This window comes from Drosophila virilis, chromosome 3, assembly GCF_030788295.1.
Source record: "Drosophila virilis strain 15010-1051.87 chromosome 3, Dvir_AGI_RSII-ME, whole genome shotgun sequence".
In the NCBI taxonomy this organism is placed as follows: domain Eukaryota; kingdom Metazoa; phylum Arthropoda; class Insecta; order Diptera; family Drosophilidae; genus Drosophila; species Drosophila virilis.
In genome coordinates, this window is record NC_091545.1 from 19484787 (window position 1) to 19506121 (window position 21335).

Below are 21335 nucleotides of genomic sequence, written 5' to 3' on the forward strand. Positions count from 1 at the left end.
TATTTATTAATTTGCATCCTTCTTAATTATTTTTGTTAATATTATTATTTGTGAGGAATTTTGTGTATCACTGGGAAACAAGCCAATCCATCAAATTAACATAATAGGCAAATATTTTTCGGAAATCGATTTGAGGGAAGGATGTACAAATTCGAATATAAATTGAAACGCTCGAGTAGCAGCAATGCCAAATAAAATTTCAAGTTAACAAGAAAATACAATTTATAAATTAGCCAAACCGAAATCAAACAAAAATCCAAAGAACTGGCAAACAAGAAGGAAAGCCCAGTCAAATATATCGACAGGAAATCATAAATATTACACAAGCCGAAAAAGAGAAAGGATTTGCAACGAATTTTCACGCTCCAGTAAAAACTAAAGCTCCTGTCCCACCCACTGCGGGGTCGCACATACATACATAAGTGAAGCAGCCAGAAGAAAAATATTATAAAGAAACAAAAACGACAAAAAAAAAAGAGAAAATATAAAACAAGGCAAAAGGAAAACACCAACGGCAAAGGGGCAAAGGATAAGCCTGCATAATCAAGTGGTTTTCGATAAATAGGGAATAGCAATGGAAAAGGACGAACTGCTGCCACGCCCACAATCCGAGCCAGTCCCATGGCCAGTTAATCGAATATGTTTGTTAAAAAAGTTTTGAAGCGTAAAAAGGCAATGCAGTGCGAGTCAAAGTCCAAGTCCGGCCAACCGCTTTAACCCTTTAAGGGACTGGCTGAAAATTTAATTTGGTTTGCGCCACGCCGGAAAACAAAGCCCGAACCGAAACTTAAGAGAAAACTTTTCGGAGCCGGGTCACTGCGCGAATATGAGTAGCCCACCTGCTGTTGCCGTTTGCCAATTGACCCACATTCGCCAGGAGCTGGGCCTGTTTTAATTTCCCTATTCTCGCCCCCGTTGCCATTCACTTGAATGCTCCTTCATTCTAAATTGCATCCTGAGCGAAGGGCATAGCTGTTTCGCAGAGTCCAATCTGCAATTGTTGCCGCATTTCCGGGCTGCTTTTGGCCTCATTCCCTTGACATCGCCGACGTCTTTATAGCTGCTGTCATCCTTCAGACGTTTTAATGATTTTCCTAGTGTGCATTTTTTTTTTATTTATTTTTTTTTTTGTATTTTGTGTATGTAATTTTGCTGCGTTAAATTGCTTTTGTGTATTTCAGTGCTTTATTTTCGCTTGTACTCCATTGAATACAATTTTATTTACTTTCAGCAGCACGTTGAGTTCCTGCTACTCTTTTATTTGTTTAGTTCACAGAAATAGTTTATCCAGGAATTTTCAATGGATTAAGAACAAAGTCGAGTGTAAATTCCAGAGGCTTTACAAGTGCTTAATACATTGAAGACTTTCGTTGAAGTCGAGTAAACATTTTTAAGGATTTATTAATTAAGTATCAAAGACTTTTTTCCACTCATTTGTAGCTCCAACCCATTAGAGACCCTTCTGCACTTGCACGTGCCGCTACAAATCCAAAGAGCCATAAACCCTGTTAAAATTCCTGGGATGTAACCCCACTTACACAATGGCTTAAAAGCCAACCCAAATACTGCCCCGTTACCAGACCACAGGCCGTAAGAGGAAAACCTTAAAAAACAAAAAAAAAAATCAGCCACTTGACAATACAAAAGATAATTAAATAAACAATGAATAAAAGGTCTAAATGAAAATGAGAAAATGCAAATTGAAGAAAATATCCCAAAAAAATAGAAGAAAAAAATCTCAACTCCTTCCTATACGAAATGAAAGTGTAAAGCCGTACGAAATCATTGAAGAACATAAAAGCGCCGTAATGAATAAATAATTTGGGAAAGTGTGAGCCCGCCTAAGACTAAAAACCGAGACAAAGACCCCAAAAATAAAAAGAGTAAAATAAAAGACTTATTAAAAACATGCAAAAATGCTTCAGTCGGCCGTGTTAGATTTCCAGATACACCCCGATACAGATCGATTTTTACAGTCCGACAACACTCAGTTTCTAGTTTAAAACCCGCTTAAATAACTGAGCAAAATTATATAAAGTATAGCTGAACAAAACAAAATTTTAAACTAAAATATAAAAACATATTTTTGAATTATTTTTGATATTTTGTTGAAAGCATATGGAAAATGTTACCTTGCTTCTCGAAACCTTTTTTGCAATTGGCCTTATCTTAATCTTAGGTAGCATGGAGCGACAGCGTACTCTACCCAATTTAACTTGAAAAGTTTTGAATAATGAATCTGTTGCCACGGACAGATTAACATTAATCAAGCCACAAAATTAGTTGATTTCGGGCACACAGTTGGGATTTATATTCTGACAGCTTGACTTACACCAATCTGAATGCAGTAAGATATTACAAAAAATTCATATTAAGCCGAGAGTACTTTAGTCGAGGGCTCGTCTCTCAGAAACCCCCATACGCTTGTTTTATTTAAATGTGAAATAATGTTGCTTTAAATGCATGTAAGAAGGCTGCAGCAACAGGGACAGAAGAAAAAGGTTTACTCTTGTTTAAATTCCCCAAAATAAATTCAATAATATTTTATAGTAAGTAAAACACATATAGAAAATTATTAAATTAATTTGTAATCTGCAATCTACACATTCCAAAGTGTATCCGAATGTAGAGTACAGGGTATGAAGTTGTGCAGAGAGATAGCAAATGGGCAAGCTCTTGCTTTTCATAACAATGCTTGTGTTTCAAAGCGCTTTTTTTCAATTAAACTAAAATTTTTCTTTGCATTTAATGCAAATCTTGATGTTTACCCCATTCGATCGGATAGTCGCATGCCCCAGACCTTTGCGACAATCGGTCGTGGTACAGTGCAACAGTCGCATGCAAACAAAACAAAAATCAAACAAATAAAATTGTTTTGCGTAAAAATTGCAATCATGCAATGAAGTGGAAAAGTTTGCACAACGTTTGCGCAACGGCGGCGACGGCGGCGGCGCTGTCTGTTGTAAACTTGTAGCCGTTAAAGTTGTAATTGTTGCTGCTGCTGTTGTTGTTGTTGTTGTCGTTGTTGCAGCAACAAACAGAATATATAGCAAAGGAGCGAAAACCTAGGCCCGGTCCGAGACAAATGCTGCAGGCCACAAAGAGGAAGAAAAAAACACACGAATCGGGAATACTGCAAAGCTACGGCTACACAGAAAGCGCCTAAAATGGCGGCGGCAACGCCGTCAAAAGCGGAAACAGACGCCGTCATCATTGTCATGAAAGCGGTGCAACTTTCTTTTTTTTGTAGGGAAAGGGGAACGCAGAACCCTCCGGCAATGCGTCGCGACATCAGATTGTGATGGAGACGGCGACGGCGGCGACGCAGACGTTCGTGATAATAATATTCATGGAGGTAAAGTTGTGACAGCAGCTTCTAGCGCCTGGAAGGCCAGCTTTAAGACAAGGCATGACACAGAGGAAAAGGAAATCCTTGTAGTGTTGGGAAACTGCTCGATTAAGCAGCTTAAGTGTTGAACAGTTAGCTCTGCTCGGCTAACAGTTCGCGGTAGCCACAAAACTTTGCTAGAACTGCATTCGATCAAGCCATTGACAAGCTTCATTTAATTCGCAGCACCTCCAAGTATTTGTTTAGGTGCAGCCCTTTTTGCAGTCAGTCTGTTTTCAATCAGTTTCATTTTCACACACAATTTTCTTAGCCATTTTTTTTTTTTTGTTCAGCGTCCGTTCCTTGATCTATTTTGGCCCTCGTATGTCTTCCTGACGCTGATTTTCAATGGCTGGCCAAAGTGCAAAATGTTGTAAGTTAAATGGAAACAATAATGGGCTTGGGCTAACCCCCATTGGCAAGCCCATCCTCATCCTCATCCTCATTCTCATTCTCAGTCTTATTCTCATCGTCATCGTCATTTTCATTCTGATTCGCATCCATATCCTCTACAGTTGAAGCAGTTCGCCTTTTTTTTTTGTGAATTTCCTTGGCGTTCCTTTGTCTGTTTTTCAATTTTTTTTTGCTCAGCTGCTGTGGGTTTATTGCCTTGCACTTTCCACTTTCCACTTTGCACTTTTTACTGGCAATGCGTCATTGTTTGGTGCTTAGTTTTTGCCCACTTGCCTCGTGCTTCATTTGCTGCATTGTACAATTGTTTAATTTGACAGCTGAATTGACTTTCATTGTATGCCTGTAGAAACTTCTCTGTTAACCTGTTTAAGCTCGAGCTCGAGTTGGGGGCCAGGTCGACATTTGGCCAGGCCAAGTAGTTGCTTGGCAGATTCCAATCGCCGCTTTAATTAAATCCCCAACGCCGAGCTGCAAATGCAAAACTTTCTGCCCAGTCCCTAAAAAGTAGGCTCTGCAATTGCAATCTGCCCGGCGTGCAACCAATATGGCGACCAGCGAACAAAACCATAAGACATAAAAGCAAAACCGAAGCTCCATAACAAAGTCAACCACAGCAGCAGCGGCACCACCAACAAAAACAAAAACAAGTACTGACTCGAGAGCACGGCAAAGAAATAGTTTACTCAAACTATTTGCCAGCCGCCATTTTCATATGCAGCGGCGGTAGTTGGGGCCATAATTTTATGCCACAGCAGCAAACTTGTGCGGTTAGTTCCCCTTCTAGTGCCCCCCCTTGCCCTATGCTCCTCGCACCACTGGCACTGCTGGGCCACGCCTAATAATAAGAAATTAGAACTTACGACAGCCACTAAGTCTGTCTACAGCAGCAGCGGCAAAACTATAATCGCCTTGTTGTAAGTCGGGTAGTTGCCTAGCTGGAACTTAAAGCTAACCGCAAACTGTGCTCGCCGGGAGTTTTGCTGTCTTAGCACCTGCCCAGGAGTGGGTCCAAGTCCAAATGAACGAACGTTGCGCATTTTGTCTCCTGGCTTGCCAGCGCCACAAATGTGGTCGTTGGTTCAGTTGAAGCAAGTCTTTGCCTCAAGGTTTGTTCCACGAATCTGCTGATGGAATTGCGGAATTCTTCTCTTAGCTGAATGTCAGCATATGATCGACTTAAGCCCACTTGCAAAGATCTCACCATAATTATTTCATACCTGATCCTTGACTTGATCCAATTTTAATTAAACTCTTTAAGTAGCAGGGCGCAAGGTTTTCTGTCGGCTCCATTGCTTGCTGGCTTTTCTTGTGCCAATCTCTGTCTACCTTTTTTGAGCTGGATTCCCTCTTACGGGTCAATTCCCACAACACGGCGGCGACTCCGCCGTGCAGTGTTGTGAAGTGAGCGCAGCGCATTATTTAGGATTTACCTTTATGTTGTTGTCAACATTGTCGTTGCCTGCCACTGTGTTGTTTTCATTGTTGTTCTTGTTGTTCCTGTTGTTGTTGTTGTTGTTAGCTCCTTTTGCCGACTGCACTCGCACATCAGTCTAGGACTAGGACGAGGCTCGAGCTGTGCCAGTGTCAGAGCCTGTGCTTGTGCCGGTGCCGGTGCCTTCTCTACCGCCTGGTCGTCCGCCGTCCGCTGGTGATGAGAAAATGCGAGGCTCGTGTGACATTTTCATTATCGTTGTGGGATATGCGCTTTTCTCGGGCCTGCTCCCTACCTTCTTCTACTCCTCGTACCTCCTCCTGCGGGGGCTGTGGCCTCTTTTCCTGAGCTGTTGTGACAGCGACAGCCAGATAAGGTTACAAAATTATTAGTTGGAATTTACAATGCTCCAGTTGTAGTGGTTACCGTGTGTGTGTGTGTGTGTGTGTGTGTGCTTGTGTGTGTATTGTTGTGTGGGTGTGCTTGTGTGGCCAATAGAGCGTTGTAACTATGTCCTCCTTGAGGACATCGTCTGAGTAAGTGCCTTATTTAAGCTGCTTGCCAAGCCATTTGCCATTATAGTTCATAACTAGTTGCCTATTTGAGCTACTTGCGATGCAGTGGATGCATTCAACCAAATACGTTCGTAAAGCATTTTCCAAATTCAATAATCGATAGAGAAAAAAAAGAAAAAGAGAAATATAGAAACACAGTAATACAGAGAAGTTGAGAAATACGGAGTTACCTTCTTATCCATCCACGCAGTCGTTTAAGTTGCCATCAATTTATCAGCGCCGACATTGAACGCTTTTGTGCAATATTTTTCGAAACTCGAAAGTTCAAAGATTAACACAATTTCGACAAATAATGAAAGCATAATGAAACACAGCCACGAGCAGCAGCGAGTCCTTGGAACAGGAGCAAATAGAGGAACACCCAGAGCTGTCAGGGAGGGCGGACTATTTTCCTTTATCATCATATAAATTCCGCTTTTCCTGCCGCTGCGCTGATAAAAATGGCTATAAGCGGCGGAATAAGGACTCGGGGAAACGGCAGGAGATGGGCAAAGAAAAATGCAAGCAGGAATTTGAAAATTTCAATTACGCGTGCAATGAAAATTACGAAAACCCACAAAAGTCATTTTTCTTGATCGATTTTTTTCCCTTCTCTCACTCGCTCTCTCTCTCTCTCTCTCTCTCTCTCTCTGTTGCGCTCACTCCTGCCGACACCGTCGCTGCCCTCAAAAGAAACGCAGGCCAACAATGCGAATTGAAGGATAAGGAGGATGAGCAGAATGCGAAGTGGGAGTTGAAAAAACCACCTGGTAAAATGGTGGTAAAGTTTGATGGCGTTCAGTTGGTTCAAGCAAACGGTTGCGGGTCGGCAGGCGAAAAGATGGCGCGACGCTCGCGAGCTGAGCAAAAGTAGAAAAAGCAATTTCGAAATCCCAAAGAAATTGCAAAATTCCATGCGGCGATGCTTGGCGGCGTCAAAGGAACACAGGATGCGCCAGGACGCGGTGGCCGGCTGTTGCCTGCTGATACCAAACACATCGCATCCTGGTGCACCTGCAATTGCCACTGCCCACCACCAGGCTGCCAGACTACCAGAGCACCAGAGCAGCAGACACATCAGTAGGGCTTACTAAGCGCTGAACGGACCAAAGGGTTAACACAACGCACAACCAGCTGACGGCAAGCCCCCCAAGTGCATCTTTCAGCCCATCTCCGCCAGCTCCAGCCAGCGACCACAAGCTCAGCCCAATGGCATTGTTTGTGTTGACATTTGCCAGCTTGGCTTTGCAGTTCTTGCTGCCCGCCGCCGAGTGGAGAGCATGTGGCAGACGAGTAAGCCATCTTTGTGCGCAAAGGAGCTGCTGCTGGCTGCGTCTTCTGCTGGTTGTGTGCTAGTTTAATGTCACCTTGTCGGGCTGCTCCGCCCTGCAGCTGGCTCCTTGTAGATTTTCTTTAGCCAGCCATAATATTTTCATTTTGCTTTTCCCATTCTGCTCTTTCTGCTGCTGCTGCTGCTGCTACTGCTGCTGAAAACACTTTTCATTATTTAGTTTTTCATATTTCACATTTTTATTTGTGCTTGACAGCCAGCGGAGCGGGAGCGTGGGACGTGGGGGGCTCAGCTCAGCTCTAGCAGCTAGGGAACTGCTGATGAGGTCATCGCAAATCTCTACTCCAAGCTATCAACATGTACTGCTGTTTGTTGATGCACTTGAAATTCATCCGAGGCGCTGCATCAAGCACTTCAAATGCATTTTGAACTGGCTAGCCATGGCATTGAGAAAGTGTGACTAAGACGATTCTGAAAAATTATTTTTGGAATTCTTCTACGATTTCCATGGAAATTAACCACAGTGCATATTCGCTTAAACAAAACATATCCGCACGAAAGTATCTCAATTTGTTTGCCAATTTATTTGTATAAACAAAATATTCGAACCTACGTCAATTGTAGGGCATAAATAGTTTATTAATAGACGGAACTGAAATGTTTTATGTGGAACAAGTCTTGTTTTCTTTACGAATGTTTAATTAAAAGATATGCGAGAATTGGGGAAACGAAAAACTTTGCATGTTGTGTGTGCACCTGGGAGGGGCCATATACACATAGATACAAATGCGAGACAAAACATGCCGAGCATGCCACAAACTGAAAACTGGACTTACAACAGAAACCTCACCTCCCCTCACCAAAGGGGCACAGCCGCCGCGGCACGATTAAATCTTTCAACGCCTCGCAACTGACTCATTCGACTCACAGCTGCTGTTCGATTGAGGCAGCAACAGCAAGAACAACAAGAGTGCAACAGTCGGAAGTGGACGACTGGGAGATACCCTAAAAGTGTGGAAAATAACGAAAGGTGGCTAAAAAGCGAAGGATTCTTAAGCTAGACCTAGAAAGAATCTTATGTGTAATCCAGAATATTCATAATTCTTATAAACCTCAAGATTGCTTAAAAATCCAAGTCTCAAAATGGAAATTTAGCAATATTATGATGAAGTTAGGAGACATCCATCGAATAAATAGAAAAACTCTTGTTACGTATGATTCTTGAATATCCAGTCTAGGCTTTGCCTGGCAAGTCCCAACATCGATATTTATCTTCGATATAAATCAAACCTGTTTCCTATTGCGAACATTAATGAATATACCCGCTGCAAGGGTATAAAGATGTTGAATTCATATTCAAATTTGTAGAACGTGCAATGAATTCGAAAATGAAAATAAAAATGAGTAAACACACTAGTGAAAAAAAAAAAAAAAACAACAACAAACCGAATCGCATGAGGCGATTGCTGTTGTTTCTGTGGTTGCGGTTGTGCCTCTGTCTGCTGGGGTCAAGCGAAAACTTGCCAGCTTAGTCATAAGTATTCCAATTGCACAGAGGAAACCACTGAAACGGGGAATGCGGCAGCGACTGCAACTGCGACTACAACTGAGGCTGAAACTGAGAAAGAGACTGACCTGCCATCAAATTGATAACCTCGAATGGGGCGCGGCTGAGGCAGACGAGAGCAACAACGGCGACAACTTTGTGGAGTCGCCTCGCCTGGAGATAACCTTTGCATTTCGGCCCCTTTCCCGACGCACGCCCGCTGATATTACTCCACTATGTTTATGGTTTTTATGATTTTTGGTTCATTTCTTGGGTTTAGTGTGCTCGTAAAAGGCAAAGCCAAAGTGGTTTTCGTTTTAAAATCCATTCTGTTTGCGATAAATTCTATTTAAAATAATTTTCCTATTGGTCCATAATTGAGCTAAAGCTCAGTCTCGTTCTTCAAGTGCTGTGGCGGGCTATTTAATGTGGCTCACAAATTGATATGGCCCTTGGCCATCCCGAGCTGGCGTCATTTATGGCCCGATCTTGTTGAGCAGACGGTCTTTGGCATAAATCGATTTGATTTGAGACGTTTTCCTATGCATGCCCTACGATAGCTGGTCCAATAAACCAGCCGCCGCGTCGAATCTAGATCTGGCTGTATTTCCTGCCCATATAAATCGTCATTGTTTGCCGATCTCGGTCTGAGGGCGTTTGTATGACAATTTATTTGCATTGTAAATTGAATTTGCTTGCCAACCACAACAACTACAACTGAGCCAAGGCAAATTTTCTTGTGCAAAGCAGCCAACGACATATAAGGTAAATTTCCAAATGGACATAAATTTTGCGAGCAGGCAGCGAACAATGCGCCAAACAATTGATATACCAATTACCCAACTAGCCGTGTAAAACTCTAGCTACAATTCCAAATCTCAATTCCAATGCAATTGTCGAGTCGATTCCGAACGCCAACACACCAGCTGCCATTGCCTTCCGAGTGTGCCCCCGCTAGAGCACAATCGCGCTCTTCACATCTCAGTTGGGAAATTAGCAACATTAGGAGGTGCTCGTATAGCTCGCCTGGAGCCTACAGCTGGGCAGCGCTCGGCTTGGATTGCGCTCAACGCTCAAGGGTCACGTAGAGTAGAGCGCAGCTTTTGGCTCTCCTGTTAATTGCAGCGTACCGAGCTCAAAACTACAAATATTATTTACCAAGCTGGTCGCCAAAAAACAAGCAATCGGCAAATGGCACTCAACCAGCCAGCCATCGGGCCCATTCCACGTTGCTGCCATATCTTTTCGATCTTTTCTGCGAGCTGCTCATGCGCACATTAGCAGCATTTAAAAGTTTAGCCGAGTCCGGGGACCCGACCGCGATTTCATTGTTGCGATATGGCCAGTCCCGGTCAGCCAGTCCAGCCGCGACTCCAACTGCCACTCAGATTCGGTCTCATCAGCGTGCGCGTAATGAGCCATTTGAGCTTCGCAGTGGGCCAGCTGTTGGCGTTGGCATTTTGGCCATATTTGTCGCCTGTGTGGCATACAAGGCAGCATTCGTTGATTCGTTGCCAATTGCCTTCACTCGTGTTGTGCGTAAGCCAAACATTAATTGGTATATGGCAAAAGTCTTGGCTTTAAAAACTGTTTATGGACTCAGCTCGAACAAGAAGTTGCGCAATCAACACGAGATTGGCTAAGACATTGGCATGCCTCAGGCAGAGCTTGAAGATCGCGTTTGGATTTGAGCACGGGGATTACCTAGCACTTTGTAAACTTTATTTAATGAGCTACGCAATAAAATATATTATAGATATATGCCTGATTCACACATTCAATATACCCTTTTGCCCTTGGTCGATTTCATTTTAATTGTTCCACCGAGATGAAGCATATTTAATTATTATTATAAAAATTTCTTTAAGCGTTTTTAATCAAATTAATATTGCAATCAGAGTCTATAAAGTATTTTGATTAATAATATATATAATAATAATTTTAATATTATAATAATTTAATATATGTTTCAATTAATTTTTTACTTGCAGGTGAGTGCCATATCATAATTATTTCACAAAATCCATTTTATGTGCTTGAAGCGACGGTAAGATTGGCTCTTCATTAATGATAATGGACATAAATTTATTTATGCATATGAAAAGTCACACAAGATAGACAAATATTTTTATAAAAATGTGAACTTCCTGTCGCCCAATAAGAATGTTCAGTTTATGTAGGAGAGCGATAACAATATCGTCATCGTAAAAAATGCAACTAAATACTTTAAGTTGAATTCTGTGGCGCTTCTACAATGCCGTCTTATATAAATGTCAATTTTCACTTCATTGCAAGTGGAATACTATTTACGAGTAACAAGGGAGCACATTTCTGTACCCTAACAGAGAGCATTACACTTTTGTCGCTTAGTAGGAGTCGTTTCCGTGTACTTCTTCAATATCTAGGATTGATTAGATTTAGAAAAGTTCGTCTGTCTGCTGCTATCTTAGTCCTTTAGTTTAAGGACTATTTCTTTCATTTTGTCATCAATTTAACACGAGAAGTTAATGCGTAATCTTAACAATAGAATAAGACATTGTTAACATCTCATTATCTTTGGTTTTTAGCCATGAGCATATCCCGAAAAGAATATCTTGAATGGAGCTCCTTTACAAATCCTTAAACAATCAATCAGTTGTTTTTCCAACTGAACAGCAGAATGTGAAGTATGTAAATGTACGAAATGTTGGACATAGTGCAATCAGTCTGTAAGTCACATGTCTGAAAGGGTATTTAATCTGCGGATTGCCAAAGAGAGCATCTGCGGCTGGCTACTTTTTTGTATCAGTTTTTACTATCAGCTATACTTATATTATACACTAAGTAGTAACATAGTCGCATAGCGAGAAGCCATTATGGAATGTATGCCAACAACAAGACTATCAGTTGCAGGCGAGTATATGCAAACTTGGGATACCCTGTAGGAAATCAGTTTAATTATGTCTTTTAGTTGACATGGTAGCAAGCAAAATCAAGTCACTCTGTGATTTGCTAGGTTTACAGGGTATATAATGAAAAATAACGAGAGTGCCAGCAATCTCTTGCTTTATTGTTGTCGCCTGAACATCAACTCTGAAGTTCTCTAAATAGTTTTACGCTTTGAGAAATGTTTGAGCTGCTGTTGGGTCTCGTTTCGTTTTTTTGTGGGTCGCCTCAGCTGAGCGATTTTATCAGCGAAACATTGTTTTTTAAGAAGAGAAAAAAGTTTCAAGAGGAAAAGAGCATAAACCGTAAATTACGATCCATAATACATATACACATTTCTATAAGTGTGTATTCAATAAGCGATAATCTTTAGACGGGAAAAACAAGAAAAGTCTGTCTTGGGCTTGGACTCGGTCTGCCTGGCAATTACAGCGCAACCAGAGACATTTGTCAGTTGATTCGGCCCCAAAAACTGACCCAACAAACTTTGGAGGCTTGGAATCTACCGGCGTACCCGCTGTACCCCTCCGGCTGTGGCCCAGCCGTACAAATGATTTCTATCGGCAAGCCATTGTCTTTTCTGAGCTCTTAGTGCCTTGTGGTCTTTGTAGCTCTGCGTGTTTTTTGTGTCTCCTGCTGCTGGAGGTGCTCGTTACCGAAATGCGTCAAATGACAAATGATTTAAAATTTATTATCGCAGCCAGGTCGCAGTGTTCCCCCCCTTCCTCCGCCGCAGACACACACGCTCACATTTCTATTGTTTCCACTTAGTTTAGGTTTTGCATAAACGAAAGTGAAAATATTGGCCTGACTTTTGTGACATGTCTCAGTTTAGTTTTATTTGTGTTAAGCATCATGATTAATAATTCGAACTGTGAAAATGCCAGCCAAACAGATTTGTGAACTTTCCCATTTTCATAGTTGCCAAGTTGCCAAGTTGCACTCAGCGAGCAGATGAAAAAATTGATTGAGTTTCGCTTCCAATTTCAGGCCAGAAACATGCACATATGTACATATATATTGTGCATGTACATTTATATATACAAATGTACAATGTATGCCAAGAGCTCATTGCAATTGTTTGTTGTTTTTGGTTGCTTCAATTTGCGTAAATTCATAAAAGTTACAATAATTTACAATTCGTTGCATTTGCCGTGCGCAAATTTGCAGTTTGCCATTTCGGGCGCTGGCTTCGCCAATTACAATAACAAATAAAGCAGCAACAACTCTAAAAACAAGTAGCGTGTTCGGATGCGGCGTGCCCGACTAGCATATACCCTTTAACATCATATAGCTTTCTTCTTTTCTTACTCAAATTCATCTCGGCTTTTAATGTCCGATCTTTATGAAATTTCCTATCTTTGTTTTACAGTTAGGGGACGTCTGGTTGGGGGTATACAAAAATTGATTTATTTTTAATGCATATACCCTAAACAAGAACCCACATATCTGGTTTGATATATCCAGTTCGTATAATCCTCGACTTTAGGTTAAAAAACCAAACTGCTTTCAAATCGATTGTTTTTGTAGCTCGAGACGCTTTCCTACTGACGGACAGACAGACAGACATGATTCAATCGACGGAGCTCATCTGCCCGATGAAGCGGATCGCAGATGCCTTCTGCCTGTTACACACTTTCACACAAAAACAATATAGCCTTTAAATTCATTTCCAATGCTCTTAGGGTATAAAAAACAACAACTAAAGGCAAACACACACACACACACACACACACACGCACATTAAACTATTAAAATAAACAGCAATGCAGTTGCCAGTGCTGTTGGTGGAGAGGTTGAAAGTGGGTGGCACTATTGATGGGTGGTGGGTGGTGGGTGAGGGGGGGCGCTACCTTACATTGAACGCATATTAATCAAGCGCATAATTTGCTGCTCTCTGGCGAGCGAACGTGAATAACGAGCGATAAAAACTTGGCAAATATAAAATGCAAACAAAATTGGTTGTAGAAATGTGCCACTAGTTGTGCTGGCTTCACAGAGAGTGGGTGAGGTAGGGGGGGGGGTTTGAAGTGGAGTGGCGTATAATGGGGCAGGAGGTGTTGAAAGGGCTGGGCTGGGCTGTTAGCCGGAAAGCTGTAATGGCCGTCAGCCATTGAATTTGCAGCAGTTGTTGCCATATTGTTGGTTAACCATTGAAGAGCCATTTTCATAGCGGCCCGAAAATTTGCACTGCGGCAGCCGCACGCCCACACGCACACACACTCGCACACACACACACACATGGGCACACTGTATTTGCATTTGTGTGCATCTTGGTGGCTGCTGTTTATTTTAGAGTTGATTTTCAAGTGAACAGTTTACTTAATGCACGCAACGCAACGCAGCGCAACGCAACGAAATGCAGCGCAATCCAATGCAACACAAATGCAAATTACGCATACGCCAGAGTTGCCAGCGTTTGCGGTAAGCCGAGCATCGAACCGAGCAGCCTCCCGCCGCACCGGCCCCCTGTGCTACACCCTTTCATTTAACACGCTTCATGTATTGCCCAAAAACATTTCATGCCAATAATTTTCGATAAATGCCACGCCCACGCACACACACGCACACACACGCGCACTCAAGCAGCAGCCTTTCCCCCCACGCCTTGCGTCTGTGCTGCTCTTCAGCGTTAAATTGGAAGCACTTTAGATTCACATTCAATTAATTAATTTAAGCAAATTGTTTGCTTCAAATTAATTGAATTTGCATTTAATTTGCGCTCAACAACAACAACAACTACAATGAATCTAGTTTGTTCGCCAATGCGTCAATAGCTCAATTCGTCAGCAAGACTGTTTGGCAGCAGTCAGGCAATAAGGCCTACTTTGGGCACCTGTGCACACGCATATACCCGGCCCTACCCCCCAAAGTCTATCAATTAATTACCCATGCAGCATCGGGGGAAACGCTCAGCGCTTCAGTTGCTGCAGCTGCTCGGCAAATTTAATATTATTAACCAACTTCACAACAGCAACAGCAACAAATTCAACTGGCTGGCATCATGGCGCAAGCCCCAAAACAGGATTTGCCAAATTGATCATCATCGAAAATATTCCATATGAGTGCGCACTTTGCACAGGACTCGGGCCACGGACCACGGGACTCGGCTGACTGGGGGACGTGAGAGATGGGAGGTGGGGTAGCTGTGCAAGTAAATAGCATAAAAATAAACGAAATATTTATATAAACTAAATTGGAATATGATTCAAATATTTAATGAATGCAAATGACGCAAGACTGAAACAGCAACAAATTGAGCTCGAAATTCAGCCTAATTATTGGTAAACAGCAAAAAGTGTCCATTTTAAAGTAATTCTTTGTGACATTAATTATATTCCAGTTTTTGGATTTGAGTGCAATTCAATACCAAAATGGTTTACATGGAATGCCACATGCAATTATTCCAAAGGTGCACACGAATTGCACTTTAAACAAATTAGGATTGGAAAAAAAAAACAAAAACAAAAAACGATTGAAAAAACTTGGAAATGTTTTTAATTTAAACTCTATTTTTGTATGATTAGATAGTAAATTAATTTAATTATGTTGTCACAAGCACAAAAACGTGATAAATCTATCTTCTCTCTCTCTCTCTATCTCCCTCTTTGATTATGATAATATTTAGACCTATGCTAAGACAGGTTTTAACTAAATTGTAAACAAGCAAATCTCTCTCTCTCTCTCTCTCTTTGTTAAACATACACTTCCTTTATTATAACTCTTTATAAGAGAGATTGATTGTCAGACATATGTCGCTCACCCCTTAAGAACTTCACTTCACAGAGCTTTGCGGTCCTTTAAAGCTTGAAATTCCAATTGGCACACCGTAATGCCAAGCTGCAGAATGCGACTGATGTGGGTATAAATGAAAAACGGCAGAGGTGCCAAGAGCTACAGATAATAATGTAAAGTTCGTTTGCATTGCATCATGCGGCATCGAGGGAAATGCAAGAAAATGGCAAGCGAAACGACAAAGAAAATGCATTCGGTCGTTCGAGGGCGAGTGGCAACAATCGGGGCAATAGGCATAATGATAATGCCAGCATAAGTGCATTTAATGATTGTTATTAATTTTAAGCCAATTAGGGTACACGAGTCGCTTGAAAGGCGCCAAATAAAGAGGAGACAAATTATTTGCGCTTTTCACACTAATTAAATGCGAATGCGCTGCGAATAAGGCGAACCTGACAACTGGAAAATGAATTGCAACGAGACAAGGACACGCAGTGATAGAAGCTGCTGCCAGATACAGACCCAGCGCCAGATCCAGAACCAGATCCAGCTACAGGCTGTCGCGGGGCGGGCGCAGGACGATAAACTAAAGCAGCGTCGCATGCTACACAAATGATTAAAAATGTAAATTTTAATTCAATTTCGCTTGCGAATAACGAAATCAAAAACAAAAGGCGAAAAAGAAAAGCGAAGGAAAAATGGAAAAACTAGTAGCTGTATAAGTGGCTTATTGTGAGCCAGAAGATGTAGTCGCACAGGATGCGCATTGCGATCCTGGCTGCGGGACGCGGCGCGACGAGCCCAGCTGCCAAGACAGACGGGCCAAGTGACGCGACAAACTTTGCCGCAAGACAGCGTGAAGGAAAAACAGCAAAAAAAAAAAAAAAAGAGAAAAAACAGCAGCAAAGTATAAGAAAAGCCGTAGCCGATAAAGAAGTTTGCTGCAGGCCAATCAGATGAGTGGGCGCTCCTCTCGCCCCTCTTTGGCTGGGGGGGGGGGGGGGGGGGGGGGGGGGAAGTTCCCGAACGGAGGGGGGGCGGACTGTTGGGAGACAAGTTGAGAGAAATCTCAGCACAAATCGAATTTCATATTTGCCAAGAAACAATATGTGCTATACGAAATGCGAGAGAATAGCTTATTTCAACAATTTGCAAGCCTGTTAACTGCTCCTGCTCAAGCTGAGCAAGGGGGAGTGCTCGACTAGAAGATACTCAGCGCTTGGGGAAACTTATTAAACTGAGTTTTGCACTCATGGAAACAAATGCAATAACGCTGTTAAGGTTTTCGGTTTGGGCTGCTCCTTTTAAAGGAAGTGATCGATTAGAAGATACTCTGTATTTGAGAAAACGTTCAAAACTCAGTTTGACGTTCCATGTAATACGCGCTCCTTTCTGTTCTATTGAAGCTAGGGTAGCTAGAAAGGATAACATAAATTCATAAAAAAAAGTAAAGGTGCTCTTCTAGCTATCAATAAATTCTGCTAGATTACAAAAAATTGTTAACTAAGGTAGCTTCAGACTTGAAACAATTCCACAAAAAATTGATGCCTCAATTATCTTTGTCTAATAATACTCTCAAGGACTTAAGGCAAAATGTCTAAAATATCAGACTGGTGAAATTATCTTAACATCTATATAATGCCCGCTGCATTGGGTAGGCGTTAAGATCTGCTTATCATCAAGATAGCTTTGTCATGAGCTTTGTGTTGGTTTCCCGAAAGGTAGCCAAGGAAAGGGAAAAGCAAAAGACCGCACAAAGGTTACCTTCAGAGCTGCCAACTGTCCTGCAGGACATCAGCTTGCGCGAACTCGCCTTTCACCGCTAAGTGAAATGAATCTGCAATTCTATTCCATTTTATGCCCCTCCCTCCCGCTCTGCATCACTGCTGCTGCCCCCAAAAGATGGCCAAGTTGGATGCTGATGCTGATGCCAGGCAGGCAGCCAGCCAGCCAGGTGTGGATTTAATGCGCGTCAGCCGCTGGCTGCAGGGTGGCCGATGGTATTTTGCCCGTGCGCCCGACTCCGCCGCCGAAACACTTTCCGCTTTAGCCACAAGCCACGAAAGGGAGCAAGAAAAAAGAAATGGACGTGGCCTCGTCTATTCGCGAACTCTTGGAGTGAAACAGATCCAGCGGCAAATGCAAATAACTTGCAGGGTTTTTTCTTTCATCTTGAAAACGCGCAGCATGCGAAACTGTGGCAAGGCTGCGGGTAATCAACAAGCGTTTATGGATGCCACAGCTTCTGCTCCCGCTGCTCCCGCTTCTCCTGCTCCTGCTCCTGCTTCTCTTTCTGCTCCTGCCAGTCCGCTTGTTGATGAACTTGTTGATGATCGTTGCTGCAGTCGTTTGTCCCACTGCGTTTTGTCGACAGTTTTTTGTCTATTTTTTTAGCAGCTCCAAAAAAACGCACATCTCGCAGCTGCAAATGGCCAGACAGCTTAAGATTGATGCACGAGAGCGTTGGAGAGAGCATTAGCAAGGCTCGCAAATTTTTAGGGAATTTAATTGGCTGGCCAATCAGCTGACAGCTGACGAATTGCTCGCCTCCTTGTGTGTCACTCGCCTTGTTGGCCATTTGCATGGATTTGCATAAATCTCTTGACGTATTTAAGAAGACACAAAACCCCTGCCACGTCCCGCTGCCTGCTCCAACACATTTTCTAAACAGCAAAAGAAAGAACGAGAATTGAATTTTGCCAAAGCGCGAAATAAACAAATTAAATTGCAATTAGTAAGAAATAAAAAGGAGACCCGCTGCACAAAGAAACGAGAAATGTACAATGACACAGTGGCCGACTGGCAGATACCCTGTATTCAGCGACCACATTTATTCTTACTTAGGCAAGATGCATTCTTAAAGAGGTTCGGTTCTTTAACTAAGATTATCTTATGTCTTGCAGGGCTTCAATATATCACAAGAGTACAAGCAATGCTACCCATTTTCAAGAAGTACAGGGTATACAAAGAGCCAAAAGCACAAAAGGGAGGTGCTGTCGCGTGTAGAAAAAACTGTTGTATTTCGCAAACAAATGATTGAATCGAGCAGAATGTTAATTAATAGACGATTAGATGACAGCCATCGAAAGCCTGGCCACACATTAGTCACAGCCATTGTGAGACCAAAGCGAATACACGAAACCCGAGCTCATCAGCAATTGCTGCCTGATGTCTCCTCCAACAATTACAAATTATTTGGGAACGCCCCAGCATGTATCCTTCCGGTTTTGCCAAGCGAGGGTGTGCCTGTAAATTGGCAAAGCCAAGAGCAAGTGCATCCTCTGATGCTTCCACTTTGCAGCGGGCGGTCGGGTGGTCGTTGAATCGAATTGCTTATCACCTTTTTGGCCTGACAGACATCATCATTCGATGCGAGGCGGACACATTCGTTAAAGTTCTTAGGCAAGGCCCGCCGCCCACCCACAAGCCATGCCCCCCTCCTGGCCAACCTCCTACAGCTTGGCTGGCGTCTTTGTCGGGGCAACCCCTTTGGCATTTAAGCATACATATGTATATGGAGTTGACAAAATATGCAGCTGCGTCGTTAGCAGCAGCGGCAGTTGGCCCGCCCCGCCACGCCCCGCGCCGAACCCCGCAGCAACACCCGAAAATATTTGCAACGATTCGATTGTCAGGCCAAAGGCAACCTCCAATTGGGTTTTGGTTCTGTGCGTTATTATTATTTCTGATATATGCGGTCTTACTTTGCGGTTGTCACTCGGTTGCGCTGTCACCGCGACAAGGATGCTGCCAGGCATGGCACAGCCGGAGGACTCCGCCTCAGTCCCACTGACTTTAGTCTCTGCCATCTGCCATCTGCGTCTGCGTCTGCGCCAGCGTCGCCGTCAGCGTCAGCGTCAGCGTCGGTGGTCGTGCGGTGTTCGCTCCATGTGTCTGTCGTGTCATGGTTACATGCAAATGAAGCGTGAGTTTTCGAAAGGTGTTGAAAACGGCTGCCAAATGTGTGTGCCAACAACAGCAACAACAAATGGGAACGCTGTAGTCTCGACTACAAAATACGGGCAGACGAACCCAAGAACGGAAATATTTCTAATATGTGTATACTAAATGAGAGTTCTCGACTAAGTCTTAAAATCGATTTTTATCGAAACATACGAACTTTCAATTCTCTAGCTCTCGTAGTTTGCGTAGTTTAGTGAAGCGTTGATGCAGACAAATAGTCAGAAGGACTTAAAAGACTCTGATCTACGTTCTGAACAGGAGTGAGTCATACACATACACTAGCACAGAATCCATATACTCCTGTTTCCATTTGCAAACCGTACAGGGTATTGCAAGCAGCAGAGTCTGAGCACGAGCGGGTCTGGGAGCGGGTCTCTGCTCTGGCATTGAATTTGGTAAAGTCGCCTCCATCTGCAACTGCATCTGCAACTGCATCTGCATCTGCATCTGCATAATTTTATGCCAACCATTTCAACTTTTATTCTTCTTTCTCATTTTTTTTTTTTTTTTACATATTTCGTTGACAGCCATCGCCTCGATGACGATCATTGGCGGCGTGTATTTGTGTGTGGCCCCATCGGAGGGAAGCGGCTCCACTTTCAGCTCTCCAATTTTAGAACATGCTGTCGAAATTGTTTCGTAATTGCAGTGTTGACAGCGCCCACGTGGTGACAGCGTCGCAGGTCCTTGCCAGGCGACAGCCAAAGATTGGGTTTGCGGCAGGGACTAGCTCAATCGCCGGGTGGGTTTCCTCTAGCTGAAAGGCAACTCCGAGTTCCAGTTGGGGCCGAGCTTATGCACTCGCCGGTCCCAGAGCCATTAAAACGTGTTACATTTATAACTTTGCTAAGCTATTGAAATGTTTATTATGTCAAATAATTAGCTGATATTTCGGAAATTTAGCTGGAATAGACTAGATAGATTCAAGTCATAAATTTATGCCGGCTGCTCTTCCCTCAAGTCTGGCATTTTGTGAATATGTCAGTGCCACAAAATATTTTAAATGCAGTCAAAAACTATCGTATCATATCGATAATTATCGATTTCGACTCAAATACGCCAAGCCTGGTATATAGATTCCCAGCTTCCTCTTCTTCTGAGACACTTCTGCCAAGCCCAAACATATATAATCTATTATTAGAAGCTCGTGAAAGATGTGGAAACTGTAACTCGCAGCTGGTACTCCAATTTCGATAGAAACTTCAAGAGTAGCTTTTCCATGCGACATTGCGTAATATTCTTGACGAGCACATTCATGAAGCGGAGCAGCCGCTAGCCACCAGTCGAATGCGTCTGGGCCACACAAAGTGTCGACGTGCTGCGACTCTGGCGAAATAGAAAATTCAAATTTGAAAATATGGAAACGCAAGCAACGACAGCAATGCTGACAATGAAAATGGAGCCGTGGCAGAGGCAGCTGCTCCTAACTGTGCGGCGGGATGGGTGATGTTGAGGGGGAATGCGCCAGAGGGCTGTAATTCGATTAACACCTTGGTCGCAGGCAACGGCGGCGACTCTTGGCGTTTAATTGGTTACCAGCGTCAATGATGGCCCAGGGAGAGGCGCCTCTTATTAGGTGCGGAAATCTTTATTGATTGATGCATTGTTTGTTTGGCGCGCCGCCCGCCCGCAGACTGCGCGAGTTGCAAGGGCTGTGGCGGGCATGGGTGGCTGTGGCAAGTGCTCATAATTCTTTCAATGCAACATCGTCCTTTGTCTAAGTGGCAGCTGTTGAATGGCGGCAGGTTCCAAGCGGATCAACGCATCATATCGGCCAGTGTAAAAGGGGCAATGAAGCAGGCAAATGGAAAAAGCAACAGCGACACATGCTTATGCCTTGGCTTCTAATTGTATTTACGATTTGCCCAGTCAGTTGGGAATTTTCGCAGCTCTTGACCTGGTCAGAAGATTGAGTTGAGCAGCGTGTAAAACTGCCTGCTGGCAGCCATTACGGGATACGCCTTTGTGGCACAATGGAGCACTTTAGGCCGGGACTTCAGAACTTCATTTGCAGCACAGAAATTGGATTGCGCGACAATGGACCGAGCAGAGCGGCGAAATCCCCTTTAATTAGTTCGCCTTTCGTT

General features: G+C 43.2%; 2 protein-coding genes and 1 long non-coding RNA gene across 3 annotated transcripts in view; 1 reads left to right on the plus strand and 2 right to left on the minus strand.

Annotated features, from left to right (window-relative positions):
* The window catches only part of LOC6622441 (putative phosphatidate phosphatase), a 62692-nt gene extending 47330 nt beyond the window's left edge, over positions 1 to 15362 (minus strand). The window contains exon 1 of the mRNA XM_032434428.2: positions 15314 to 15362. The gene's annotated coding sequence lies outside the window, so the exon portion shown is untranslated. The remainder of the gene's footprint in view (positions 1 to 15313) is intronic.
* The window catches only part of Ten-m (teneurin transmembrane protein Ten-m), a 332752-nt gene that overhangs the window by 156880 nt on the left and 154537 nt on the right, over positions 1 to 21335 (plus strand). The window lies entirely within an intron of this gene.
* Positions 1330 to 5608, minus strand: LOC138911104 (uncharacterized). The gene is made up of 3 exons (XR_011416424.1): positions 5530 to 5608; positions 5233 to 5447; positions 1330 to 1603 (listed from the first exon to the last, which is right to left on the minus strand). It is a non-coding gene; the product is annotated as an uncharacterized lncRNA (long non-coding RNA).